Here is a 19,212-nt window from a genome sequence, read left to right as displayed (position 1 = left end):
GAATGCAAATATCGGCGCGCATTTTTATGCGACGCGCCGGCCAGTCGCGGCACAGTTAAGCTTTTGAGCCTGGCGTTGACTTGCAGATCGCAGGCCGAATTTGAAATGTTAAAGCTGGAGGTCTCGCGCGCGCGCCACTTGCCGCGATTCTTTCCACGAAAATTGGCCCTTTTGTCAAGGGGGAACGTCGGCTAGACTGTCTCCGGGACTGTGTTCGAATAATAAACGACGAATAAAATCTCCGCGTGCGAGAGTTACGCGTCACTTTTGTTTGGGCTCGTCGCGAAAACATCTCATTGAATAATTCAGATCGTAACGTTGCATTCGAGCTATCAACTATGCAAATGTAAGTTTCGTTGGCCCTCGAAACGTTTGATTAAGTTGGGCTTGTGCGGAGAAACTCTGTTACAAAACATCCGCGGAATTGTATTTGGGCTGAAGTGACCATGTCGAGCGCTCGCTGTAAAAGCACGCAGCTGCGCATTCCTTGCGCTACAAAAATGGCTATAACTCGAGAGGAAGTAGGTCGATTAGACCACGCGTTTATACGAACATTTTCTATTGTTTTTTATGTCCTGAATCCCCCGTTGCAATAGCTTCTAAAGGCTTCGCTTTTGAAATTTTTTATTCATCGTTAATCGAATGGCTTTTCCTTTAATTCTAAAGTAGCAGATTTTCAGGTAGACCGCGCAACGTGTATCCAACCTACATATCTTCGTATCGTACCTTTTAGTGCAATATTTGACAAATTCGTCCTTTTATCCAGTCCAGATTTCTCGTCGAATCGCGAACATCCGACGTAAATTCTAATGCCACCGCGATAGCTCACCGTGCGCGAACGAATCGCGTAACTTGTTTGCTGTTACATGCGTCGAATAAGCCGCTTAATTGTTTAATAATAATGGTAATAGTATCGCTAACAAATAGACACGGAACAAATAGAAGCGAGTAAATCGCATCGATCGAGCTCGTCCACCGCGAGCCTACATTATCGAGGAAATTAATTGTCGAGTTCGCGTTACACGCTCCCGGATCGTGTCCAAAAAGGGTTTTCGTTCGCCCGAGGAACGTTTGTCGCAGCTCATTCCGGAATCGAACTTCGAAACCAGTTAAATTTAAGGCTTAGCTCGAAATCGAATTAACATACACGAAGCCGCGTCTTCCACCACGGCATTTCCAAACCGAACGCGAAAATTAGATCAGCTGCGAGGCTCGCGTACGATGAACGAAATGAATCGACAAAAATATGCATCGGTTCGACGTAATCATCGGCGATAATTTTCTGGGCGCCAGCGAGGATTTCCTTTTCAAAAATGATTTTTAGGTAGATATCACGTATTCTTTTTGAAGCGTTCGGAGGCGATCCGTCGTTTCACAGGGCGCAAAATAACTCGGAGACGGTGCGCTGAAAGTGGGCTGGTCGACAGACCGCCTCGGTAAGCCGATTATCCACCTAAATACGAAGCCAGAACGATGCGCGTGGCTTAAATTGGCGTTGTTTCCTCTCCTCGTCGCTACACCCCCACCCTCCCCCGCTTTTCCTTCTTTTACCTCCTTCCCTGAATTTTCAACTTCGAATTTTGCGATTCCTTTGCTCGCTGCGATCGCCCCTCGACTCCGACACCTCTACATTCTGAATTAGACGACGAGGAGATGGTCACCGAAGTATCACCCTGTAGAAGAAACTCGACTTTCGCACACAATTTGGTTCCTGAAAGTGTGTGAGATTGTTGAATGTTCGAAAGTAGAGGGATGTAAAAGAATATGCACCAAAAACTGTGTTTCAAAGTATTTGTTTATCATTGAAGAATACAATGATGAATACATAACGAAGTTGAAGAGGCTTGTTTAAATGGTTTCCGGTGGTTTCTTTATAAACTTGTCAAGAGTTGCTTGAATACCACCTTTTTTTTTCTTTTCTTGATAAAGATTTCTATAGCGTACCGTGTTTTTTCTGAATTGCCCTATGTACTTGAGATACAATTGGAATCACATTCAACCACGATAGTCAAAAATTTGTCAAAATGCATGAAGGCTTTATTCGTATTTCGAAATCTCAAAGTCTTGACGTTTTAATACTCGTATACTACGCATACTCGTATTCTGATGCCCAAACAGTGACTTGGCTCCATCGTTCGTGCGAGCGTCGGGTGTCTGAGGGTTAACGTTACGCGAATAGTTACTATTGCTCTCTAGCTCTATCGTATTCACGGTGTTCGTCACGCGCTAGCTTTTACCTCGGCCAATATAGAAAATGCGTGTTTCGACCCGGCCAATACCAAGAATGGGCTCGGGTAGAGGTGTCGCCGTTACGCGACAGCCAATTGAGCTGCCTCGCCAACTATCCAGCAACCGACAATAGAGCGTGCGAAAGTCGAGGGCTGGCTGTAATAGGAGAAAGAAGGCAGTCGAGTGTCTCGGGACAGAGAATAATGTCGGTGACGAAAAGTTACTCGATGCCACGCCGCGAATCGATGATGTACGGCCTTCAACGAGGTCGCTGGGATCGCGAGGAGAGGACTACGACGACGATGACGACGAAGGATAGAGGGAGGCAACGGAACGGGAGAGGGAGGAGCAGGGATTTTTTCGCGGGCGGGATTTTGAAACCTGTTTGAGCGCTTTGAAATCTAGAGAAATAGAAGAGTGGAGACCAAAGCCTGGGCGGCGTGCCGGATCGGGTGCAGAGTCTCCGCCACCCGGAGAAGTGCAACGACTCGAGGAAGAAGAGAGAGAGGACGGCACGCCGAGGGGAGGCTGTGAGCGAAGGATGGCCCGACGCGGCAGGACGTACGCAGAGGAGAAGATCGACAAAAAGTAGTTCGCCTGTTCGCGTACTCGCCGATTCTCTCTCTGGCGGTGCCTTCCATGCCTTCTTTCAGTCCCCGACTCGTCGATCCTCTTTCGGCTCGCTCGTGCTATCGACTTTCCATCCTACGAAAGTTGATAGAGATCTGGTATAGCCGGTAAAAACCCTCGTCCTTGCTGGCTCCCACAGAATCCGCGGAGCCCGTCGTTTAGCTAATAATAAATCTCATTTGCAAACGCAACGATGCATCCGTTTAGTTTTAAACTAGAGATCTAAGCAGGTTCGAGCGCTGAGAAGTTCCAGTGCTAGGGTAGAAGCCTTAATTTAGGGCAGTTACAACGCCTGCGATCCCGATGCTTCTGTCTGCAGAGTCGTTGCGCGAGAGTTCCTCGCCAAAAGCTTCGTTACTCGACTTTCCGTCGTTTGAGGGTTAATAGACATTTGAAAGAGGTGGTTAAAAGCCTTGTCCTACAACAGAGAAACCATAGACCAGGTATACGTGTCCCATATGCATACACACCATACTTTTCCAGTAAAGGGGACGCACTGAAAGCAGATACGTGCATTAGGGAGTACCAAACGCTTCCACCGATAGAACCAACCACCAAATATCTCACAGTGGGAAAAACATGAAATGTTGAAAACAAAACAGAAACCATCAAGCAAAGTGGAAGTAGGAAGCTGAGATATCAACCTGCCGTTCCACGTATCGTTCTTCGGCCCGTTCGTTGTAAGCTCCTGCAGAGTGGTACACGGAAATTTCACGAGGTCAATCACATTTCGCGATAGAATCAACCGCGACCACCTGACGTACCGCGTGCATTCTCGCGCGATAATTACTAGCTCGTACTCGCCTACTCTTGGACGGCCGCCGAGACCATCGTTCCTACCCGGTTTGTAGTTCACGGGAATCCATTTCCTTCGCTCGCCACCCTTGAAACCGCAATTCTCTCGAATTGGGTCATCGGAACGTTGGGCACCGTTCCAAACTCTCGCTGGATTTCGATGGTCCAAACGAGATTCTTCCTCCTCTTCGTCCTCCTCGTTTACATACCTCGAGACAGCGACAAGGTCTTCTTTGAATCTTCGCGAAGTTTCACGCAGAGGACCTCGAGGGTCGAATACGTTTATTCGTGCCGCGACTGGCAAACGTATCCACCGTTTAAGGGTCGATTCATCTCCGTTCAAAGCACGTTTCCGCGAAAAGCAAGAAATCTACACGCGTTGCGTGGGAGGGTGGCCCTCCCGAGCCATCGACGAGCCCTTGAATCGGAGAACTGCGGGCGCCAGGGACCCGGGTTTTATTAAGCTCAACCGCTCTTCTCTCTCGGGTGTAAAAAAAAAAAAAAAAAAAAAGGAAAAATCCGTAAACATTCTTTATTTATCCAGCAGCTGAAGTTTCGCGAGGGTATCGCGTTACTTTCGCAGCGGCTTTCAAAAGGTCCTCGCCGTATTACCATAGAGACGGTCCGCGAGGTCGTAAAAGGTTGCGCGCCAGCGACATAAAGCGTTTAATGCGCGACTCTTGAAATTCTATTTGCACCGGGCGATGCGCCGCTTCTGCGGCGACCCTTTGCGACGCGAGTCCTTGCGCAGGTGGCGCCATCTGTCGCGCTGAAACAATGCGTCCTCGGCGGTTCTTCCGTTCCCAGCGGGGACCGGTCTCTCCTTCCAAAGAAACTTCACCCAGTGGCGTCACAAAGGGTTGACGCCAAAATTTTCGTTCGCGAAAAAATTCCAATTGGTCGCTTGGTAGAAGATCGGTGGGAGGTTTCGTATATTCCTCAGGAGTTGGCGAGGCACCTACGAACTGAAGAGAGGGCAAGTAAAGGGGTTACGTCGTTCGGTCTTTGGTCCTCTAGGAGTCCTTTTTCTTTCGAGCACTCACGCTACATTGTCGGTTAACATGTTGGTTGCCAGACTAATAATAATTTTATTTTGATACCATTAAATATTATATTTACCACCCCCCTAAATTTTATCAGACCTACCTAGATTCACTTTCTTTAACATCTCACCTTCAAAATGTATTTATTTGCATGGTGACAATTCTTGTCACCTATATGTGGGTGACGTGGTCCTCAACGCGTTAATTGCAAAATGTATCTTACACGTCTCGAACTCTTTGATTTTTCTTACATATGTCTACGCCAATAGTTATCATTGCTTTCTCAGTTTATCTCGATAAAGCTCGTTCGCAGTCTTTGTTACTCGGTAACTTTGTAGATGTAACGGATTCAGCCAATAACTGCCTCGCCAACTTCTAAGCAACGAACTATATCTATATACATCTCTAAGCATCCTGTGTCAGCGTTTGAAATCTCGCAACACTGTTATCAAAAGAGGAGCTGATTCCCAAAGGTGTGGGTTTCGATCTGGAAAGTTTAAGTTCGCTGGTTGACCGATTTACGAACAACTCGAGTACCTAGACATTATCGCGAGGTCCGTTTCGCGAGGAAATTCATGAGGGTGGCGCCATGGGAGTTACCGCCACCGGGTGACGCTAACCCTAGCGGCGCTCCTGTCTTCACCCCCTCGTTTACGGCGTCTCCTTGACACGTTTCTTCCTCGGCGAGGTTCGATGCGTGCCAAGGATGCCCGTTACGAGAGCAAAACTGACGCGCTAAGAAAAAATCCGATCGCCCTCGAAGTCGAACGCGCCCTTCCGCCCAGACGGTTCGGGAGAAAGTCAAGGGCTGAATAGCACTTCGGCGCGAGACTCGCATCCTAATCAGGGGATAGCCACTGCCCGCAAGCGTGACCGATATTTCGTTGTCCTACTTGTTAAAGGAATGCTTTCCGATAAGGAACAAAAAGACCATGAGAAAGCACGGCTACGCTTGCTCCGCGATAAACATTCCAACGATCCGTTTGTTCGAGACGCAACTCGAGCGGAGGTGGAATCCTCTGGAATCGAGCAGCATCGCGATCGGAACCGCGTCCCCTCGAAATCTCGATCGAACCGGCGAGCAGAAAAAATCGCTCGGCTCGTCGCCATTAATTTTCCCCTCGGCGGTTCGTTCTGCTCTCTTTTCAACCCGACGCATTCTTTCTCTCCTTGTCGCTTTGGGATCTGGCTTCGCCGACCATGTTGCTTTAGGTCAGTGCCGTCTTCCCCTCCTGGCTCTTCTGGCCAGGTAGGGACCAGCGGTGGGCCTCCTCGTCTCACCTGCGTGCGCTCATTCGGTCAAACCGAGACGGCAGAACCGCGGGAAACGAAGAAGCGGCTAAGGAATCGGGGAAGGAGCGACGAGGACGCGTCGAACGAGTGGATAGAACGAAAGGGCCAACCGGAGTAGAAAAAGGACGCCTGGGAAGAGCCAACCGAGAGGTTTAGGGAGGGGCAAGAAAACCGCCGTCGGTCCTTGGTCCGTCCTGGAGTTCTTCGACTCTTGCTCGACTTTTTGGGCCAACCTGCCCTTTCCCTCTCGGATCCCTGTTCGGTCTTCCAGGCTGCTCCGGTCCGGTCCAGTCCGGACCGGTCCCTCTCTTCCATGCTTGTCCAGAGCTGCCCTTTCTTCGGTCCTCTCGACAACCTCCTCCGAACCGTCTATCGGAGGATCATCCACCTGGCGCCCTCTCCCGTTGTCCCTTCTCAGGCTGCCCATCGGACCTTTTCTTTTCGTTGCCAGACCGCGGACTATTAGGGCATCCGAGATGTCGTTGTTACTCTGTGACGATGGAAGATCTGTCTCGACACGAGACGTTCACCGCGGGTACGTGTGCCTCGCGAACCCATCATATTGTCTTTCCATGTGTATCTTCATCCACGAGTACTACCGTAGGAGTCTAAACGAAAAAAATAAAAATAAAAAAAAAATAAAAATATATATATACATGTCGAATTGAGTAACCTCCTCCTTTTCGAAGTCGGTTAATAGAGCACAGAGATTCGAACCCACGATCCTCGGATCCACAGTCGATCGCTTTCGTATTCTCATTTGACTCCTTATTGTTGGGTACGGAAAGATCGGATACTCCATTACAACTCTATTTACCTAGAAACACCTAACTAGCATTTACAAATGGAAATTCCTCCAACCTCATCGAAACTCGCGTTACCCCCGGATCTTTCTACCTTCCTATACTCTAAATCTCCAAATAGATTCGTAGCGGTCCGCAGAGGGACGCGTTACGTTCGGTACAATCTCCTGCTAGATCTCGCATTCCTTAATAGGTGGCTTACACTATACGCGTGTTTAATTCGGTTTACAGACGATTACCGGCAAGTTGCAGTTTGTACCGTTCGAGGCTTCGGGGTGTAAGCTGCGGCCTTTCACCAGCATCGGAGCCTAGGTTGGTCAGGTGTCCGAGGATGCACCGACACATTCACCGTTTAACCCTTCGGGGACAATGAACCCATATATGCGTTCGACGAAAGTCATCGGCGCGGCATGCGCGTTAAACGTGTATCTGTAGCTTGCGCTCTCGGCGCTAGAAAAAAATCGAGGCTTACCGTAATTAACTCGATTTTATTAGAGGGACCAAAAAAGTAATGTCGCTTTTATTACGTTAAATGCAAACGAATAAATTTATAACGAGCTTTAATTTTTAATCAGTTACGTAATCGCTCTTGTTACTAACAACCTTTTACTATCTAGTGTGCAAATTTTGAATGCCAGGTCGATAACAATAAATTGGTACACAGCAAGCTGATAAATGATAAACAAGCATTAACGTTTGCAGAAACGACGTCTTTTTTATTGTACCCTTAGTATTTTATTTTATTTTATTTTACGCCATGTGCTTGGGAAACCAATTGGGAGTGCAATTTCATTTCTTTCTTCGAAAAGTAGAAATGCGTGCAATGCGTGAAAAGAGGGTGACATTTCCCCGAATATAAAAATATACGAATATTCGAAGAGGATCGAATAAAAAGCGCGAAGAGAGCTAACTTAGTCGACTTCGAACAACCGCGAGGGTGTCTAAAACCGACAATTGCGAGACATGTAAAATCGACAGTCGATAACATTTAAATAATCGAAAAGAAGTAAAGTGTAAGTTCCGTGAAGTCTTTCATCGAGTTCGTGGAAAAGATCCTCCGTAGAATGAATGATAACACGGTGTACACCCGTTCATCGGGATTTAAATATTCAGAGCCTCTACCCTCGACTCGATACCGATATTTTTTTTCTTGCAGCTCGCGAAGAGACGTCGGCACCCCAACCAGTTCGACGATTAGCCTTCGCCGCGCGGCCCTGTCTCGCTCTTCAGCAACTATAACTCGTCGGCACTAATTTGGTAGCGCCCCCTGTCTCGCGCCCTCTTCGTCGCGAGCAGCGATCGCGGTGCACCCGTCGAGGGTGTTACGGGCCTCTCTGCGTCTTCCATTACCTCGGCGTCGAAACGGCTCTAAATTACAGTCTCGAAACCGAAGAAGAGTTACGCCGCCAGGAAACTAGGGAGGGAACACGCTGGAAAAAATGCTCGAACCTCTTTTCGTGCATTCGACGAACCTGTTTACGCTCCGACCGACTTGCATCTACGTGGAAATTGGTCCACCTTCGACTGGCGCGAATCTATTGGGTTGTCTGGAAAGTCCGTGTCGATTTTTGGTAGGTGGTTACCGGTCTGAATATATCGGAAGGATTGAAGACAAATAATATGGTACGAATCCCTTAAAAGATGGAAAGGGTGTGACACAAGGTGGTACCTATGCAATTCGCTAAATATACAGTCGGTCACATAAATATTCGTACCCTCTATGTCTATTGAAGAAATTTGTTTAAATTAAATGGTAGGTTTGATATTTCCAAGCTTATGTTTGTATAAGTATGTTGATGTACATATAAATACACCCTCGTTCATAAATATGTGGTTCAACTTTTGTTTCTAGATTTTATATTGAATGAGTATTCAACAACATTTAATAATATCGTACATGTAAGGTTATACACATATACATATTTATTATGAAACATTCATTTGGTAATATCGGAACTGTTATATGCATATAATTCAAACTTCTTCGATAGACGGAGAGTACGAATATTCATGGGATTGACTGTATACTACAAAATTTGAACGTGCCGTTGAGTTTTTCTTAAAAATTGGTACAAACTTTCTGGACAACCCAGTAGAATAATTTTCGTCGTGGAACGTATCAACGATACAGAGATAGAACTTTCCGAACGACGTCGATGCTTCGAAACAGCATATATTCTATACAGCATATATTCGAAACAGCATATATAACGCGCGTTATTGTAAACATGTACGTAAGAATTTCTTGCTAAGAAATTGTTCAGCGCCTGATTCCAGAAAAAGGCGCGATGCGTATTTCGTTTCCGAGTAATCCCCTCACGCGCCATAAATTCCAGAAAGAATTTCGCGGACGGCAGAGGTCTCGTGGGGTAGGGGTGCGTGTTCGATAACGTCGAACGCCATTCAGTCGGTTCTCGAAGATTCATTGGAAAGGGTCGGAAACCCCGCAACATCGGAGCCAGCGAGCGACAGAGAGAGGAAGCACCTCGCATTCAGCGGGCCCCGTCGGCGTTACCTGCGCGAATCTCCGCGTAGAGTGCGGATGACACTAACCATCGTTGCTGGGTAGGTATATCCGTCGGTTAATGGCGTCGATAGTCGCCGTTGATGACGACGACGGTACATGGTGGTAGCAGCTGTCGTTACCCAGAGGCAAGCTTGCTCGTGACTAATCCTGCATTCCGATTCACCATAACCTGCCCTGGGTTGCGAACCTACCCCTATATACCGGCGATTAAGCGTGCCGGGTTACCCTAGCTTGTCATCCTGCTGCAAGGAAACCGAATCGATAGAGCGCGCGTGCCACGCGTCACCGACCCACTAATTCTCTTCCTTTTGCTTACAGCGCCAGGGCCATCGCATTCGACACCGGAAATGGAGACGACTGGACAGTGGAGTTCCTCTTGCGCGACGGGCACGCATAGGGTAAGTTACGTTTCGTTCCAAGGGGAGGTGTACGGGATTCATCGATCACTCAAATCGCGCCTCCTCGAGTTCTTTGTTATTCTGACTACGTCTGGTTAACCCTTTGCACTTGGGAGAGGTGACTCTCGTTCACTATTAGGTTTGACGCAGTAAATCGTCCAGTAATGTTTGTTTAGGTTTAATTTTATTGGAACTCGAAGCGTCGATAAAATAATTGTAAAAGTGGCCTGATTAAGGTCAACATTCGTGGCGATAGAACGCTAAGAAATCATCTCGAGTTGCTAACAGATATCAGAAAGAAAGGCCTAGAGTGCAAAGGGTTAACTTCTTAACTCCAATGGAGTAGGCTTAAAAGACACGACGTCGATTAAACAGCTTCGGACGCGAACCAATTCCAACGGTCCCACTTACGCCGCGACCGGTAACCAATCGAATGGATACCAAAGACAATTTCCATCTCGCGGTTCCCAACATCCACCCTCTTGTTTTCTCCCCCAATCGCCGTTCAGCTCGTTTTTCCCCCGTTTCCTCTGAGAGGAAGGCAATCCACTTGAGCGAAACGCGAGGTTTTTCTCTCGGCGCCAAAGACACACCGTCGCCGCAGTTCCCGTGCGTTATAGCGCGATTTTCCTTTTTCGCTCTCAGCCGTAACTCCCGCGCTAATATCGTCCCGGGGATCTAACGAAATATTTTCATTGCGCCCTTTGCCCGCGGCTACGTCGGCGGAACGATGTCTCGGTGCCCGACATTAAAGTCAAATCAGCGAGAAAACGTCAGGCTAATATATACAGTGGTCTTAACCGGAGATGGGTAAAATTCTTCTCTGGATAAAACGTTTCGAGGAAGGAATTAAAAGGGCACTTGTGGTCCGTTGTTCGCGGAATAAAAATGACAATACGAATTGCACGGTTGAATCGTATAGCAACGATATAGATATATATATTTTTTTTTTAATAAATTTCGTGTACTGCAATCTCTGAACTGATATCTTCGTCGTCCACGGTTCCGTGGAACGGCGTATACGCGATAGGCTCGTCCTCGATTTTTCTCATCTTTCGTAGAGGCTAGGAAGGATGATGCGCAGGGGGCAGGGATCGTGGAAACGAAAAGACGGATTGGAACGAGGGAAGAAAGACCGGGAATGGAGAATTAAGAGCGGCGAAAAGGCGAAACTCTCCGCCAATTTTCTTCCTTTCACAGGACGATGCGCTCACCGCGAACATACCGTAATTGTGTACTTTGTGCTCGCGCTTCGATCAGCGTTCCGTAACGAGTTGTCATACGGCGCAAAAACACCGATCGATACCGTGTGCATTATGGCCCTGTGTAACGACCGCCACACACGGCTCTACGGTCTCCCTTCCCTCCCCCTGGCACAGTGTATTTCGCGTGCAAACGTGTGCGCCCATTGTGTCCATGGACACACCCGTTCAGCCTGTCGGTGGCTCAAGTGTAAGCATGCGACCGAATGTCACCGTGCGATAAGCATTCGTCGAAACCTGCTACTTCCCGCCACTCGCGTCGAATTCGCGAAATTCCGACGATGTTTCGCCGTTTCGTCCCCCCCACGCCTCTCTCGACGCAGTCAACACGATCGATCGTATCGATCCAAGGTGGCGAGCAACGATTTATTTAAGGCGTCGCGCTCAACGAAACGCCTCGAACAACGTAGTCGTCCGTTATCGATACGCAAAGAATGTCTCTGGACTGATCGAATCCTTCAGTTCTCGAGCACAATTTCGTTTTCTCTTTAAAAACGATCCGTTACGCGACGCACAAACGAAAACAATGTCAACGCGACGATGTCGGACAGTTGGCCAACTATAGGCGCTCTCTTTCCGTCTCTCTCGAGGTGTCTAAAGAGATTTTCTTCAATTCTTTGTCGGACATCGGCGAAGTGGCAAGAAGTAGGCGCGCGCCGAGAAAGTTTCGCGGCAACAAACTCGCAAACTATTCTCCTCGAAGTCTCTCCGTTTACGGGGCGTAACGGACGGAAGGGTAGACCACCGCGACTCGAACAGATTATCGATCCCTCGAAGAAAGGAATTCTTTTTCCCGCGCGTCGCTTTTCGACCCGGAAACGAGCGATGCCATTGTCCCGCGACCCTCTTCTGCGTTCGCTGTTTGTTGCCACGACAGCCGACAAGCGACTTCATTTTTATGCTACTTGGGGAATTAACTCGCGTCGATCTTGAGGTTTCGAACGAATTGAGGTAACGTTTAGTATTCTCATACTTTGGAATCGGGGATAAATATCTCTTTTTGTAAATAAGAGACCTGTGTTCCATCCTGGAGCTACCATAGCGCATCGTAAATACATCAGATATTAAAATATTCGAGCTTCGAGTCTGCGAACCTACCGCGTTGTCCTAATATCGCATCGATCTTCTCGAAACGAGCACGAAAGCCTACCGCGGACCGTAATATCATATTCGCGTCGTAAACATGCGCGATAAACGACGTTACCGTACCGATAGCAGCCATTCGTCGACTGGATCCAAATTAGGCAACCTTTTCCCGCCGCGATCGCGGATGCACGCGCCTGCGAAGAATCGCTGTACCCTTCCTCTTTATTTTTTTTTTACTTTTAATTTACTTTCCAAACGGGAGAGTCCGGGCGTAATTAAAAAACCAAGGCAAACTTTAATCCTTTTAGAACCGGGATTGAATGGTAACCCTTGTCTATTGACGGATCGTTCCTGTTCGAACGGAACGCGCATCGACGCGTATGGGTTGGCCAACGCGAGTGACTCACGTAAATTACACAAACCATAAAAATCGATAGACGCGTTGATTCGACGGGCTTCGTTTTTCAACGACCCCACGGACTCCCTCGATTTTGGCCCCTTTTTCGTTCCTAATACCAGACGCTGTTTCCCCGCCGGAACGAGCGCCCCACCGTTCCGCAACTTGCGAAACATTCACTACTAGTCGAACCGGGGAAGAATGGAAACGCTCGCAGAATGGGATTCCGCGCACGGGTAACCCCGCAACGTTTCTTTCAAAAGAAGGCAACCAAGTCTGCCCAAACCGTGGGTGGCTGCTACCCTAATTGTCCATCTATCGTACGGGTTCTTGGTACGTCGACGATGTTAATTTTACGGTAGAATAAAATCGTTACGCGCGTCTTAAGCTTCGCGGTTTTCTCTATTCGTCCTGCAAGTTTGGTTCGAAAATTCATAAATCCGAAGACATTGCGAGGGACGCTTTCCCAGATCGGAGTAGCTTCCGTGTTTTCCATCTGTATCGAAAAAAGAAACTACTTTCTTTGAATCGATGGTCGGAAGTAGACACTGTCGTTGTTGATTTCAATAAGTTTCATTTAAAATTCTTAACGAGTGTCGAAACGTTTGCGTGCAACAGCGAATTCTTTGGCAACGCGACGAGAGGAGACGCGTGACACGACAAAACTTTCCAAGCGAATCCCGTGGCTCCCTTCGATCCGGGTGTCTCCCTCTTTTTGCGAGGTCTGGGTGCTCGACGGGATCGCGGTTCGTCCAGGACCTACCCCAAATCGCCCGTTAGGCCTTTCGGACGGCCGTCGGTCGGCTGAGAGCTCGTGCGTGCCGGTCAAAACTTTCCCCATCGACATCCGGCCCTAACCTTCCGCACGGGGGACCTCGTTGCGTTCTCTCAGCAGCGAAACAAATGTCCCTCCCCATTTCGCGTACAGTCTCTCCCGAAAGTACGTTTTTTTTTTATTTCTATTTTTTTTGGCAACCCCTTAAATATTAATTCCTTTTTCCGTACAGCTGAGGAGTTTTAACCTTTGACCCACTTCGCGTAATTCGGTACAAACCGCGTCCACGCCGCGGTTCGGTCGCTTCAGAAAACTTAGAAAAGTATAGCTTGTACGTAAATCGCGCCTTGGTCGAAAATGACAAGCAATGGAAGTGGCTCGATCGACGAGAGCCCGCGACGTAACCAGAAACTGCGTAACGGGTCAGCAGAATTGGCATTCGACTCCGCGTTGGACGATTCGCGAGCGGTTCGATCGATTGGCAAACGACGGGGCCGTTTTTCGACGAGGAGTTCGCCGCTGGCCTCGTCGCAAATCCGATTAACCTGACCCGGACGTTGTAAACGGAGAAGCCTCGTGGCTTATTAATGGCCGACCGGAGACCGCCGAGCCTCGCCTGCCTCGAACCGAAACCAGAATGGCCGAAAACACCCAGAGAAGCCCAACTTGGAAGCACCTCGTTTACCTCTTTCCGCGGTTCTTTATTTTTGTCGCGTTAGTCGCAATCGTGTTCGAATACAATTATCGAAAAAGTATATTTTTGTTAACGCGTTAGTCGCCAGGTCGCCCGGAAATGAGTGACAGGAGTTTTCGTTCAGAAACTACAAGAATTAATTCCGTAAGCGAGGTGGTAAAGAAAATAAGTCTATGTAGGATTCGTGAATGTGACCTGACTAAGAAATTAAATATTACGACAAATGTTTAAATAATCTATTCTTGGATAGTCTCGAGACGAAATTACAACTTGCTAGAAATTTTTACGAGGTTAAATCTGACAGCCAGCGCGTTAAATATATCGGCTGACTTTGAACGTATGCTAAGGCCCATGATCGCGAAACGCGATCGAAATCGGGCCGATTGGTTCGTGGATCGTCGATCGTCTCCGCGTGGGAGGGCGGGCGGGGGGTCGCGAGGGGAACCAGGAATCCGTAATTCGACGAGCGTGACGCGAAGGAGGAACGACCGGTTGAAATTCGACGCTTTCCACGCCATGGAAACGCGCTTTATTCGCCGCCTGCACTTTTAGCCCGCACGCATGTGTGTACGCAAGGTCATTGACGCGGTACACTTTTATCGTTAAGTATGGTCGGTGATGAGTGGTTTGCACGCGGTCGGATCCCGTTTTTCTTTTTTTTTTTTCCATTCCTCCTCTTCGTGTACGCGCGTATCCTGTGTCGGAATCGAGCGGGTGACGTTTCCGGCGTGCTCGTTTCAACCGCGAAAAATGTTTTCTTTCGCGTTCGAAGACTTTCGAAAACGACGCGTTCGATCAGTTTTGGAAACACTCGTCGATAAGACCTCGGCTGGATAACGAACGCTCTGAAAGCGCGTTGATACGTCGAGTACTCGACTTTATGGGCTATAAAGAATTTATCAACAGCGTTCGTTTCGTTTTCTATCTTTACTCGTTTCTATTTAACGCCTTTAAAGTCTGCGGAATTGCGTGTATATTTTAGATAAACATACATTAAGGAATACAGAGCGCGTAAAGTGACGAGGTGCAACTTAGTTTTAACCTACCGCGACGGACGGTTACTCGAATAAGCCTGTGCTCATCCAACGTGAAGCATAATGTAATGGTACGACTTAGACTCCATTTTTGGACGAACAAATTGCAAGTCGAAACGCAACTAAACGAAAGAATTTTGGCGAGGTTTGATGAGCGCGAGGCGAAACGAGTTGCTCGCTCGACTCGAGCGTTGGTCGCGACTGGCGGTTTACTTATATTCGGTGAGTGACCTGTAACCGCGTCTGGACGACCGGCAGCGCCAAACATTTGCGCGTCTACTGTCCAGTCTGAAAATATCGTCCAGCGAGTAAACGCGAGCCCTGACCCTTCCCAACGTCGCCGAAGAAATTCGGCGTATCTCTTAACGAAGCTAATTCGAGATGAAACGCCGTTGCATTTACCCTTTGCGCTCGAGTGTCTCCTCTCTTTCAAGCATCAAAGTACGATTCGCGTTATCGTAGCGACAAATTTGAAGCTCGTCTTAAAAAGTAGACATCTTTCGCAAAAGTACTTAGTTTGGAGAACAACGAAGAAGTTCTCATTATAAATGCAGCAGTTTCGGCAATCCTTGAAATTATCGCCAGCTACTTTCCAAGAGACGGAAGTTTTCGATTCGAGAGTTTACCGTGGCTGTTCCCGGTCGTATTTTCTTGGTTTTCGTATTTTCGCCCGAAGGAGCCGAGATACTTGTTGCTCCCGATCGATTTCGCACTGCCTGAAAACAGAATCGGTGAGAAGCCAGCTCGGTTTCGACGGACGATGCTGGACGCCCGCTCGGAATTCCACGGAAACGACGTCACGATTTCAGGGATCCGCGAAAATCATGCCACCTCCTCCACTATCGTGCGCTCCCGATGCAAAATTTTAAATTCGATGTCAGGTTTTATCAAAATTCAACGAATGCTTTTCTAAAATATAAAACAAGCCTCGAATGTCAGCCTCTGCTTTAAGAAATCCATTCGAAGAACTTAGAAAGCGTGGAGAACCGAAGCAGGAGGCTGAAAATGTTATTTAACGTAACAAAGACTGAAATTGACAGTGTTAATTTTCAAGAATCTTGTAAACAGGATCGTGAAATTTCATGAAAACGGAGTATTTTCGTCGAGGGCAGCGGTGACCCTCTCGAAGGGCGAAGCGCGTACAATTTTTGCCGTTCTCCCCTCGAACGGACACGTTGCGGTCGCCGGCAGCTGTATCGCCATAAAATATAAAGTTCGTCCGTTTGCAATTACAAAAAGGGAGCGCGCGACCGATGCGACGAACTTTCCTCGCGTGACGACGTAAAAATGAACGGACCGAACGCTGCCACGGATGGCTGCTTCCAGGAGTCTCCGCGCACACGGTTTGTCCCAAAAGTTTCGAAACTTAAATTGAAATAACAACTTTTCCTGCGACATTAATCATTTGTGCTATCGACGATTCAACATTATCCCTTCTTGATTTTATTGCGTCGATACGATTCCACGAAGGCTGTAACAAGAGAGATGCGTTTCTTACCGACGTATCAAGATGGGTAAGAAAAGTCGCCGAGACTAATAAACACTACTTCTCCTACGACATTAATCATTTATGCTATCGAAGATTCAAAACTTAACGCGACTCTTTTTAATTTTATTCCGTTGATACGATTTCACGAACATTGTAACAAGAAAGATGCGTCTCCTAATCACACACCAAAATGGCCGCTTGAAAAGTCACCGAGACCAATAAATAACAACTCGATTTCGATTATAGAAATTCGTGGTTCGATTATCTTTCCAGCGCGTCCGATTCTGACGGGCGAGAGCCGCAGCGACGTATCGATCGGTGATCCTTGGCGGATATATGGAGCGCGAAGTAGGAAGACCCGAATAAAAAGGAACGACGCAAACGCGGTGGGAGATATTGTTCGAACGCGATACGCGGGCAAAATTTTTGCGGCGGTCGCAGGCGTTGCGCGCGCGTATCTCGTCTACGCACATGCACGTGTACGAGCGTGCTGAATTATGCAGCCTGCATATTTTCCGGTCTGTTTGGTGGGTCTCAAAGCCTAGCCGGTAATCCAGCCAGTCTGCGTGCACACCGGGTGACTCGTCTGCAGGAGGCCCGCAAAACGCGCGAAAATTTTTCAATTTCACAGCAGGCTGCGCTCGCGAGAGACCTTACCCGGAGACAGAACCGTAGAGAGAGAGAAAGAGAGAGAGAGAGAGAGAGAGAGAGAGAGAGAGAGAGAGAGCCCGCGTTGGGAGAGGAATGGAGAGGGAGGAAAATCTCCCTCGAGCAGGGAGGACTCGAAACAGGAAATAGAATAACGTTGGAGTTCCTCGTTGAAAAGATCTTGCGACCGAGTCTCGGGTCTCGCTGAAATTTCGTTTCGAAATCGCTCGATTCGCGTAATACGCGCGCAGGTTTGACCTACAGCGCAGCTTAAACCTTTGGCGTTCCATTGACACCGTCGCGGCGATTGTGTTCAAATTGGTGGTACTGCAAACTAAGGCATTTTGGTCTTGTATCATCTTATACAGTTGTCTCTGACAAGCTTACAAAAGAAAAGCTTGTGCTGCTATCCAACAATTCAAAAACGAACTTAATAGAAGTAGAAAGTCACGATAGGTTTCAAAGCGTTTAAATGAATGCAGTAGCATGAGAAAACGGGACTTATAAGTCCCACCAGTAAGTAAAGGGTTAACAGAAGAGTGGTCCTCCTAAGCCAAAAATCTGTGCCACTCGTCCTCTTAAAAAATGATTCGAGGACTCCCGTAGCCGGCGCGAAACGGGGAAAGAAGACTTCATTTCCGGTATATCGAGTATAGAAGTGGAATCTTTGTGCGCCCACGGTATCGGGAATAACGTTCGAGTGTCGCCGCGGAGTACAAACAAGCCCCAAGAGCAAACGGGCAATTTGCGATCGTACGGTCCAGTTCGTTACACGAGCGATTAGACTCGTCAAAGCTCGCTGGTGATCCAGCTGCCGGCTGTTTCGTAGGATCACGGTAGTCCCTCTCTCTCTCTTCGTTACTGGCAATTAGCCTTTCCGAGCGGCACACACCAAGACGGCGATGCCTCTTACCTGCTAGGTGGCGATAATAATTGCCGCCAACGGCACCCCCGTTCTCGAGTGCCAACCTCGATTCCCGTTTCACGTCGCGGCGTTCCGTCGTCGTTTTATATCGAAGTGTCGGCGCTCAAACGCCGCCTCGATTAGACTTTTCCTTATTTTTCGCTCCTCGTCTGCGCGTCTACGGCGCGAAAACAGAGCGGCAGGGAAGAGATCGCGCGGCGTAAACGAACAGGAGTTCTAATAATCGAAGAAACCAGTCTGGAGCGGGAAAGAAGAACCTGGGAGTTTTGTTCCCAGCTCGACGACTCGAGTAACCGCGTTTCCTGGATATCCGCGCTCGATACGATGGCGCCTCGTATAATTTTATTTTTAGTAAAAATGCGCGCTTCGCTCTCGCTCGTTTGGAAAAACAGAGGTAGCGCGAAACTTTTCGCTCGCAGAGCAACAAACGAACTTGGTCGAGGGAGAACAAGGTATTTTCGATTTTGTGAAATCGCGAAGGTGCGTTGCAACCCCTTAGCTACTCGATACGGTCGGGATCGCGGATGAGTCTATGCTGCGAAGGTTCGGGTAATTAGCGAAAGGCTAAAAAGTGCGAGCAGCGTACGTCGGTTCGGTGCGATGACCTCGCGCAGGGGTGAGTGTTGAGGAGAAACTCCATGAATCGAACCGGAATGTTCTATCGCACCCTCCGTATTCTCCGACCCTTGATCAATCTGACCGATACTCGTTCCGTTCGTTGCAGACCCCTCCGACGGATGAACAATTAACGAGTCTTATTAACCAGTGACAAAAATTTCCCGTTTACCCGTTCGCACCTAACTCCAAGACGAAACTTCCGGAAGAACCGAGAAAATTGGACGTCTACGAACGATCTTGTCCGCTTTCTGTTGTAAAGAACGTCGCTAGTTTTTACCACGACATTTCGGATGGAATCGCGATGCGATTTTCGTTTTTCCTCTGCGAATTTAGGTTGCACCGAACTAGCGATTGCACCGCCTCCGGGTGTTTCGGTCTGATTCTGAAAGTAGTTGGGTATAAACGAGCGAGCCACGCGAGACAGCAAAAACCCACGGACTCATCGACTCTGCTGGTCCCAATTTCATCTAGCACGCAGCTTTTCCCGAGAGCCTATCGGCTGCGAGATCGCGCCTAAACTAGTTTCCTTCGATGTATTTAACCCTTTAGCCTTTAGATTGTTCTTC

General features: G+C 48.2%; 1 long non-coding RNA gene across 4 annotated transcripts in view; it reads left to right on the top strand.

The window, feature by feature from the left end:
* Positions 1 to 19,212, top strand: part of LOC128874540 (uncharacterized) — a 151,940-nt gene that overhangs the window by 102,423 nt on the left and 30,305 nt on the right. For all 4 annotated transcript variants that reach the window (XR_008456664.1, XR_008456665.1, XR_008456663.1 and 1 more), the window contains exons 5-8: positions 7,025 to 7,105; positions 7,950 to 9,023; positions 9,130 to 9,358; positions 9,639 to 9,718. This is a non-coding gene — a long non-coding RNA (uncharacterized LOC128874540). The remainder of the gene's footprint in view (positions 1 to 7,024; positions 7,106 to 7,949; positions 9,024 to 9,129; positions 9,359 to 9,638; positions 9,719 to 19,212) is intronic.

Source organism: Hylaeus volcanicus, chromosome 4, assembly GCF_026283585.1.
Source record: "Hylaeus volcanicus isolate JK05 chromosome 4, UHH_iyHylVolc1.0_haploid, whole genome shotgun sequence".
Taxonomy (NCBI): Eukaryota; Metazoa; Arthropoda; class Insecta; order Hymenoptera; family Colletidae; genus Hylaeus; species Hylaeus volcanicus.
This window is presented reverse-complemented; position numbering and strand designations above follow the sequence as displayed.